Source organism: Trichomycterus rosablanca, chromosome 22, assembly GCF_030014385.1.
Source record: "Trichomycterus rosablanca isolate fTriRos1 chromosome 22, fTriRos1.hap1, whole genome shotgun sequence".
In the NCBI taxonomy this organism is placed as follows: Eukaryota; Metazoa; Chordata; class Actinopteri; order Siluriformes; family Trichomycteridae; genus Trichomycterus; species Trichomycterus rosablanca.
In genome coordinates this window covers 2,379,572-2,390,273 of record NC_086009.1, presented here as the reverse complement: position 1 = coordinate 2,390,273, position 10,702 = coordinate 2,379,572, and the positions used below count along the sequence as shown (strand labels likewise).

Genomic DNA, 10,702 nt, shown 5'->3' with positions numbered 1-10,702 from the left:
TTAGAAGCAGACTAGATGCAGCAAAAATCGAGAGAACTGCTCTTGCTTTTCGTTGTTATTAGTGTTAATGAATCTTTCAAGGATGTGGCCACCTTCAATCAGACAGGGTCACAAAAAGTGCACATGACACATCCTATTATCCTATCGTTTCTCACACCGTGTACCAAAAATCCAGCTTACCGGACAAACGAATCTGATGTTTAGGAGACGCTGTGGCCTCAAATTGCAATAGTCTGTGCCAAAATGTGAGCTCAGACAAAGAAGAAACATCCAATGTGGTTGAAAGATGGCCAAGTAGACACCAGAAGATTCTCAATAGTAAATAGATTTGGTATTTCCAGTACGCTGTGAGGATGTTAAGGCCAAAATATTAGTTTAGACCCAGACAGGGAGCCAGGAGGTGAAATATGATATGGGAGACACCTTGGGCTGCGATTCATCAATAGGACAGGAAGCCGGTCCTGAGACGCGAAGCATTTGCTTATGATGAGCTGTTATACTAAGAGACACAAGATGAAACTGGGATGAGATGCTGGAAATGCATTAATAAAATAATCATACAGCAGGACACTGATGAGTCAGATAGAAACACCTATTATCCCAATGATAATGATGGCTGACCTAGTTACTGGTTTGAAAAGTCTGTCATCTAACACATAACACCTTATCCATCTTTCACACCTCTAAATCTGCCCCACCTTTGTGTTTTATTTCCAGAAACGATACCGTGTGTTGAGTAAATGAATGAATTATAGATATGATTGAGGCCTGTGCGTATGCGCGTTCACTCCAGGCCGCGCGTCCGGATGCGCTCGGCGCGTTCACGATATTCGCTGCACCTTTCCTCCGCTTCGAGGTGATCAAAAATGATCCTCCGGTGTTTAAAGTGACCTGATTTAGTAGCTAGTCTTCTCTCCTCGGGTTCTGGGCTTATCTTTAGGTGTGTAAGATCCTCCTCGGTCTATACGCGCATCACAGCATCCAGTCATCCCGGGTACCGCACAGCATCCCCCGAATCCGGCTCCAGTGTCCGAATTTCACTCTTCTATTCGACTTTAATCTGCTTCCTTTTCTTTAAGGGCTTCGTGTTCTGCAGACTGGCATCATAAACCCTGCCAAGCGCCGGACCATCTCAGTTTTATTCTCCTCCTTCTCCTTCCTTCTCTCCACCATCCGATCCAGGCAGCAGCATCAGCATCCGGGTTCCTCTCAACCCTGCGCTCCCTCCCGCGCGTCCCCGCCCTGAACCAAGCGAGTCATCGTGAACGCGCACACTCCTCCCAGAGCAGGTGTACAGAACCGCTATGTTAGTTAAATATTACTTTCTTTTTATATAAGCTTTACGCTTCTGTGTGCAAATATATCTATGTTTTGATTAATATTCGTTTACGCCTTTTCATAGCGGATAATGGGATCTCCAAAGGGGTCGGTTCTTCTATTCGGGACGTTTACATCAGAGAATCGATTCAAAGATTCAGTTTTTACTTTGCATAGTAAAATTGATAAAGCTCAAATAAAGCTTTGAAGACGTTTTCATAAATTGATTTAGCTCAAATTTGCGGTCATGCGAAATAAAATTAAGAACCATAAGATATAAATCCTTTCATTCATCTCAAGAGTCGACTCATCTCAAGAGTCGACACGGTGTGAAGAAACGAGAATCGATACAAACCGCTGATTCATATGGACAAACAGTTCCAGTTTTGATTCATCACTCGACAGAACTGTAACCCAGAAACCTGCATGCTTTCTGGCATTTTCCATTAAACCCTTGTAGTGCTTTTTGCAGTCCGGCTTTGAAGTCCTTGGTGATCTTTGGGTGGTGTTTATATAACACAACAGAGCTAACGCAAATTAAGGGTGGTTATTAAGACCCTAACGGTTTAATCGTGTTATAACTCAACTCGATTTTCTGAACCGACTCCTTGAATTTTCAGTTAGGAATCGGAGTCGACTCTAACCGTTATGGAATAGAACAGATGCCTGAATAATCATCTCGTGAGGAAAAACTGAGAATGATCCAATCACGGTCGGTGTTTGATGGTGCGCGTCCTGGATTATCCAATCACATCTCTTCTACATGGATCAGGCGCTTCAGTGATTCGTTAGCAACTAGACAGCAGCCACCAGCCAAATAAATCTAGTACTGTAAAGCATATAACACTTATTTAGATAAATAACAACGGGTTTAAACGTTAAAGATATTTGTGGCATAAATAATCCCGTCAGGGGATAAATTCCTCAGACATAATCGACTTTTAAAAACGTTGGAGTCGATATTGATTCATTTTATGTATTGGGAATCGGGATGGATTGAGTCGATTCTGGGAGTCGATACCACTATATTTTCCACATGTATTAATTAAAAAACATTGCGTTATCCTTTAAATCTATTACACCTGTTAAATGATTATTTATAGTGTAGTTTTGATGCCTTAATTATCTTGTATCCTGATCCTACATGATCTGAAAGTTTAAGAGAAAGCCAGGATAACTTGGTCACCATTGTCACCAAGTATATCAGCAATTATCACTCTTATTACTCCTGCTAATCTCATATAATTTCGTTTATAAGACTTAACTCCACATGTGCTTTATACTTTTATATTTAACTCTCCTAAATAACTCTCTCAATTCTTTTAAAATTTTACTTCAACCCTGTCAGGTAATCATATTGAACATGTCTGCTCCTATTAAACTCCTATTAAAAAGTACATGGAACAGTGGTCTCTAACCAAGCCATAAACAAAACCTAAACTGTCATGTTAAAATGTTGTATTTTTGTTTTCCTGTACAGCAGCCTCAGTGCCCATTGTGATGGAAAGCATGCTTGACTTACAGCATTATCCATGTTCCACTATACTTGATCATCTATTGAAATGTTTGGGTTCCATTTTCCTTTTAGTGGGTGCAGTCAAACTAGCCTTGCTTATGTGGGCACAGAGAATTACTAGTTAATTATAATCACAAACATGGAATTGTAAGACTTCAAAGTGTCTCAAAGTTAAATGACATTTGGTGAACTTATCATACTCCCAAAATAAAAATAAGCTTCTGCAATAATATTTTGAATCAGGCATGTTTATATAATCCATAATAAATGTTGCTAAAATAATTATTAATAATTACAATCTCAAAAATGCAAAGACATGACATTGATGTAAATAATTACTAGCCATACTAATCATATTGCTTAAGCCCAAGCACTGAATGAGTAAAAAGATTTTTAAAACAGAAATGCCATGTGCTTGAACTGGGGGCTCTTAGTTTTTCTTCCCCTGTAAATCTGTAGATTACCACTGGGTGGAAGCAAATCCCATTTCTAGGACTGCAATTACGCTTCGGGAAGATCACTTGGTTACACCACAAGGGCAAAAGTATTGGGACACCTACACATTACACCTTCAGAAGCTTTGACATCTGATTCTAAATTAATAGGCATTAGTATGGAGTTGGTCCCTTGCAGCTGTTACAGCTTTTACTCTTCTGTGAGAGCTTTCTGCAAGATTTTGGAGTGTGTCTGTGGGAATTCAGCACCACAGAACAGCTTTGGAATGAAGTGGAACATCAGATGAGGCTTTCTTGACCAACATCAGTACTTTAAAATCTTGTGAAAAGCCTTCTGAGAAGAGTCGGGTGTTCAAATACTTTTGTTCCTTATAGAGTACAAAGTCGAAGAAGGATTTTGTGTGTGTTAATCTGAAGTGGATTTATGCACTCTGTGTTAATTAAGTAACAAATCCAAAAATGATTGAAAGATTAAACTATTAAAAAGCAAAGAAACAATTATGTGTTTTAGTAAAGTGTTGCCATCCTAGAAGATACCACTTTCATCGGCATACAAGCTTTCCTTCAATCTTGTCTCTCTTGTCGTGGATAACTCTCTCAACTTAATCTGGATTATCTGTGAATAAAGCTTTACTGTGGCTTCTGTAATGAGTTTACGTGAGATCTGATGGTTGCATTATGGACTCAGATTATCTGGATTATGGATTTTAATGTTACTAACACACACATGGAACAGAATGAGGCTTTGGCCAAGCAAAATATTTGTAATAATTTTGCTAAACTACTGCAGTGTTGTTTTGTATCAGTTTGCTTAGACATCCTTCCCACTTTAAACTATTTTGACCAAGGGCAGAGATTATGAGTTCAAATCCCAGGACTGCTGGATTCACACTGTTGAAAAAGTGAGCAAAACACAGAAACCACTACTCAATTTAAATATCCACATTTTATTTCGTTACTTTGAATAAAAGTCTCAGATCTAAATACTAGGCGCGGGGCAAATTCATTTATTATATAGAATTTTTTAAACACTTGTTTCCACTGGGTGTGGCTAAAACACCTGAACTCAGTAATAATGTGGGGTGTCCACATACTTTGGCATGTAGTGTAAATGCAAGTATAATGTTTATTGGAAAAAAACTTCAAATTAAACACGTTCCTGTAACAAATGTTTACATTTATTTTACTGTTTCAGACAGAAAATGTACATTAAAACTCCAAGATCTCCCCAAACTGCCTCCACATCAGACCAGAGCTTTCAGCTGCGAGGGAAATAAAGGACAGAACGGGAGTTTCTGCTGCCAAATCCCACCAGAGACATTCAGTTCTGTGCTGCAGAGAATGCTGGGAAGGTGGAGGACTCAGTGCAGTCAACCTGCAGAATCAGGCAGAGATAAAAACGGATATAAAATCACTTAGCTGATCGACAGAGGAGAGGCTTACATGAGTAAAAGAATGTTGCTCTTACTCGTAAAAATCACTTCTGAGTATCAGTGCCTGATCTCATGCATGTGATTTTAACAGAACTGACGCAAATTCCCACAGACACAGAATGACTTTTCTGAAAAATCGAGGCTGTTATAGCCAGCAGGGGAAGCACCTCTGTATTAATACCCATTATTTTTATAGATGTTTGTGTTTGGCGATATAATGGTAGAGGACAGAGTGTCTTACATGTCCTCTGTATGAAGCTCCTCATGATGTCGTGGTGTTGCTCTTCACACAGGTGACAAAAGCCTCCATCAGCTCCTTGCACGCTCCTTCACCTTTCTCCTTTACACTGCAACACACACACACACACACACACACCTCTTCAGTAACCAAAATCATTAGAGCTCCAAAGTTGGAACATATTTATTTTTAAATAATTCATTTCACACCTTAGCAGTAGGTGTGGACGAAACACCTCATCACACATGTTTATTTGGCCATACACCAATGTGGCAAAATATTAGGACCACCTGCCTAGCATACTGTCAAAACAGTTCTGACCCACCACAAGACAAAGGTCTGAAGGAGTCATGTGGTCATGTGGTACCTGGTACCAGGACATTACCGGCCGGTCTCTTTCACAGGGAAAATGAAGCACACGTGATCTTGACCTTCTTCCATTACTCTAGTATTTGGTTCCAATACCTATGTGCCCATTGTAGGTGCATTTAATAGTGCAGGGGTTAGCATGGGCACTTTGTGTAACAGAGGCGTGGTGTGTGACACGTTCACCTTATTACTAGTATTAGTGATAACTTATCTGAGCACCAGCAGCTCTTTTGTTGAATAGATCAGGTGCCTGATATATTTATTTACTCAACGACCTGTTTGGACCATCATAAGTGGGTACACACCATGTGTACCAGTAAGCATTCCTAACTGTTTCTGAGATACTTTAGCTCAGTCATCCGATTGGCTCTAATCAAATTTTAAATCAACAATTTGGCTCTAATCAAATTCACTCAGGTCTTTATGCCTGGTCATATCAGCTGCATTTAACATGTATTAATGTTTATAATCAATCTTAATAATTAATCCTTGTCTGTGACATGCACAGTTGACATGAAACTGGCACTGCCATGCACATTTTGGGCGTGGTCTTAATGTTTTGGCTGATCAGTGTACCGTGTGATATCTGTGGTAAAAGAAAATGTTCATATTGGTCAGGCTGTACTTGCCCGGATAGTTAAAGTTTAATAGATAACGTGAGAAAGGGAGTGTGTGTATGTGTGTATGGAAGCGTAAATGCATTGCTCTGTGTGTGTGTGTGTACACTGAGAGATTATTTTGGGCAGACAGTGGCCGACGCTGCCACACTGTGTTAGGCTGATGGGGCAGAAGAGCCTGCAGGAATGATGGCATAATCAGAGAGAGGGAGGATCAAGGTTTGGGAGGTTTGAGGGGAATCAGGGCAACACCAGTGGAGAGTGAGATTGCATTACACTGCAAATGCTGCGACAAGTCACGCAATTTCAGCCTGAACAGGGTCACGTTTGGAAAAAGTGCTCGTAAGATTGGAGTACACCCTGTCAGAGTACTAATTCATCTCAGCGTAACACCCACACCTTAACTTATCCGCTTATGTCTAATTTAAAGCAGCCTGGCCACCATGTCTGGAGGTGTTTAGGTAGCTAATGCCCTCCCTGATTTGATTTTTATCCATATTTCCCACCAATTGTTCTCCCAATTTAGTCATATTCAATTCCCCGATCGTATTAAGTCTCTACTGCTGCAGACCTCAACTCCTGACCAAGAAGATCCATAACTAACAAACACACCCTTTGACAAATGCGCAGTATTTGAGCTTCCTTTCACCTGCACAAGGTGGGTTTATATGGAGATCCGTATAGCGCACGGAGAGTCACAGGCTGCTCTCCATTATCCCCTGCCAGCAGAGGTCATGATTTCCTATGGACAAGCCGATTATTGTTCAAATAGGCATCTGGCTGGCCGATAGCAGAGCTGAGATTCGGACTCGTGAGTTTGAAACGTCAGCACTGGTGGGTTAGTGGAGGTGAAATTTGATACGACTAGATTGGGAGTAAAATTGAGGGAGAAAATGCATTAACAATAACTTCCTTACAGCAAATGGAAAAAAATTCTAATTAGATCTTTAGACTACAAGCATGCAGAGATCACATGACACGTCCATATCAGTGTCGGACTACTTGCTTCACCAGCACATACACCAGCGATGCACCTCTAGATGATCAGAAGTCACCACGTGAGCAGTAATGCTGGGTGTCAAGAAACCCAAAACTTTTACTGGCTATTTATATGTTGTCCCAAACATTGGGGGGTGTGAGTAGAGGGCTATAGAATATTTAAAGAGTCAGCGACCCGAAATCAGTGTGTGATCATGTTAGCACATGGAATATTTATGCACCGCAACAAGGACAACAGATAAACTGTCAAAAAGGCAAATTATCAATTTGTATAAAGCATGAAAGTCGCCAAAAGTATTCGGACACCAGACCATGAGCTTGTCGGACATCCCATTTAAAAGACAAATGGTATTAAAATAGAGTGACCTCTGTGGGATCTTTTCAGCTGTAAGAACAGCTGCTCTTCTGGGAAGGCTTCTCATAAGACTTTGAAGTATGTCTGTGGGAATTTGTGCCCATTCAGTCAAAGAGCATTTGTATGGCTGGACACTGATGTTGATGTTCCGGTTCATTCCAGAGCTGTTAAGTGGGGCTGAGGTCAGGGCTCTGTACAGGACACTGGAGTTTCTTTAAACCTAGCTTATATATTTTTTTATTTAATTATTAAAATATCCACTTATCAATTCTGCCCAACACGCCCATCCCAAACACACCCTGATCCGAGTGGCCAACAAGTCTGTCCACACCTCTCCACAGAACACAGCTTCATTATCAGAACAGGACAGTCTGCATCATCAGCATGCGTATGGCCTTATCACACACACACACACACACACACACACACTCACCAGTATGTACAGGATGTTTGTATATGACTACAGTATACACACACACACACACACACACACACACACACACACACTCAGACACACACATACACACACTCACACACTGCAAAACGCAAAAAGCAATTTAAGCAACAATATGCCACTCAACCAGTGTTAATTGTGTATTCAAACTCTGAAAGATAGAAAAGCTGCCAGGTCAGATTCTACCAGCACTGCCACCAAACTGCTCACCATCATCCACATGAACTAAAGTCAAGCAAAGCTTACAAGCTCTTTAATCCCTGTGAGGAAATGGATGTACAAGGACACACATAGACACACACCAGTACAGGATATGAGCACTGTATACATACACACACACACACACACACTATATGGCAGTAGCAAACCGTGAGTCTTAATCTTCGATCCCCCAATTTACTGTGTGCTTAGGCAGTGTTTAGGGGGAACTTTTAATTTATTGAGATTTCAACTTCATACAATTTCGAGAATCTTCTTGTTTTGGGTCCTCCCATCAGAAATCATCGTCTCTATTTTGCTCTGTACTGAACATCGTTTTCTGTCACCCCAACTACCTCCATGTCCTTCCTCACCACATTCATAAACCTCCTCTTTGGCATCCTCTCCTCCTTCTTACCCTTCCACCTCTCTGTGCTTTTGAGAATAACGTCAAAATATAGAGATTCTGAGAATAAAGTGCGGGCCAGTCAAGTTCTTCCACACCAACTTACCCACCCATGCCTTTATGATAGAATGATGGAACAGAAAAGGACCTTCCCCAAACTGTTCCTCAAAGTTGGAAGCTTATAATTGTCTGACAGATTTTCCTTTACTGAAACTAAGGGGCCACATAGCATTATCCCTCCACCAAACTTTACAGACGGCACCACGACCCTGACCAGGATAAAGCGGTGGTAAACAGACAATGAATAAATAAATGAATGAATGAATCCATTAATATAGATGTACTGGCAATATTTTATGGTTGATCCTAATAAATTGAAAGAGGGTTAAGGATCATGTGATGAAGACTGAACATTATGTAAACACATTCGTTTAGAATAGCCAATCAGGCATAATGACCAAGCCAAATGCTGCCAGAATTTCCCAAAATGTGTCACCCTGTTCCAAACACCAGCTCCACATGACTTAGACGTATTAAAAACATCTGAACCCTTTGTTAAAGTTTGATTCCACGTTCAAGATAGAAACTCATCCCTTAAAATCCTACATATTTGGGTCCCTGAACTTCATCTAACCTATTTTAACCGCCACCATATACTTTTATAAATGTAGAACCTGGATTCAGACTCCAGAAATAAGTCGACTGGATGGCACATTAAGCAGGACTGGGGAAAAACATGAATACACTTACCATTTGTCCAGGTCTGCCTTGATGGACTGGCATGCGTTGGGTACGGGGGTCTCAACAGGAGTCTTTGAGTCCGGCATGTTTGTTCTGCGGTGGTGGTGGTAAGTGTGTGTTCTTTAGTTCAGTCCTGTATGTGTGTGTGTGTGTGTGTGTGTGTGTGTGTGTGAGAGAGAGAGAAAGAGAGAGAGAGAGGGGTAAGTGGAAAGTGGCACAGGAGGGGGCAGAGATGGTGTGTGTGTGTGTGTGTGTGTGTGTGTGTGTGTGTGTGTGTGTGTGTGTGTGTGTGTGTGTGTGTGTGTGTACGAATGTGAGCATGAAGGAGACAGACATCAGTTCCAGTCTGCATATGTCACCAAAAAATATAGGAAATGTGCTTACGGCCTAACAAGTGCAAGAATATTCAACATGTGATGAGTGTTCATCTGAAGAAGAACCTTTATTGTTATTGTACTTGTGTACAATGAAATTTAGTGTGACACTCTTCAAAAAAGATCAAAAAGAAAGAAGAAGAAAATGTTTTAACATAACATCTGGGTATTTACACAGGATGAACCAGTACAACTGAAGTATGGATTTCAGAAATAAATCAAATAAATGATGTGTATGTGAGTATAAAGTGACTGTGCTCAGATTGGGATATTGACACGGGTGAAATGAGAGTAAAAACAAAACAAATTCCTGCAGTTACACATCACTGCCTCCTAAAGCCTGGGGCATTGTTACATAAGGGTTGCACACACACACACACACACACATACACACAAACACACAACCCCACAATTATTTACAGAATAACTTATTTAAATAATTATTTACAGGATATGTGAACCGAAAACTGCAGCTTATAAATCGATAACTTATATTTATATCTGCAGATACTCAAACTTCAGAATCATTTTCTTCAGGGGTGTAAAACAGTGACCAGAATCCAGTGGTGATTATTTCTTTATTTATTAGGATTTGTTAGGAAACTGTAATTACCCCTTACACAAGATTCATCAGTTCACAAGTTTAATGTCAAACACAGTCATGGACAATTTTGTATCTCCTCCAATTAACCTCACTTGCATGCTTTTGGACTGTGGGAGGAAACCGGAGCTCCCGGAGGAAACCCACGCAGACACGGGTTTTTCCTGATCAAACAAACCTACTAAACCTGATAATAACTCGTGAATTCCATCAGGTGTGTTTGATCAGGGAGATAAACTGTGTTGGGCTCAGGTCACTCAGGACCCCTGCAGTGCTGCTTTTATTTTGTTTTATTGGGGCGACGACTTCATGGCAAGGACTTCACGGTTATAGTCGTACAAGTGCGCCATCTGCAGGTAGTCTGGAAGACTTGCAGGACTTTTAGTCGTTTAGACTGTGAATACACGGTCCTGTGCAAAAGTTTAGACACCCCTGAGTCAAACGTCATCTTTTGTACCATCAGTTACCATCAGTTACACTCAGTTACCATATTCTTAACAGACACCAAAAAAAAGGTAAGTCACATTTTTTGTTATTGATTTTTCATTTATTCTCTGTCCTATTCAGGGTCGCGGTGGGTACAATTAACCTTACAAAAAGCAGGAAACACCTTGGACAGGTCACCAGTC

At 40.7% G+C, this 10,702-nt stretch overlaps 1 long non-coding RNA gene across 1 annotated transcript; it reads right to left on the bottom strand.

The window, feature by feature from the left end:
- Positions 1 to 4,444: 4,444 nt before the first annotated feature.
- Positions 4,445 to 9,282, bottom strand: LOC134300073 (uncharacterized). Its single transcript, XR_010007300.1, has 3 exons — positions 9,108 to 9,282; positions 4,963 to 5,068; positions 4,445 to 4,663 (listed from the first exon to the last, which is right to left on the bottom strand). It is a non-coding gene; the product is annotated as an uncharacterized LOC134300073 (long non-coding RNA).
- Between the last annotated feature and the right edge of the window lie 1,420 nt (positions 9,283 to 10,702).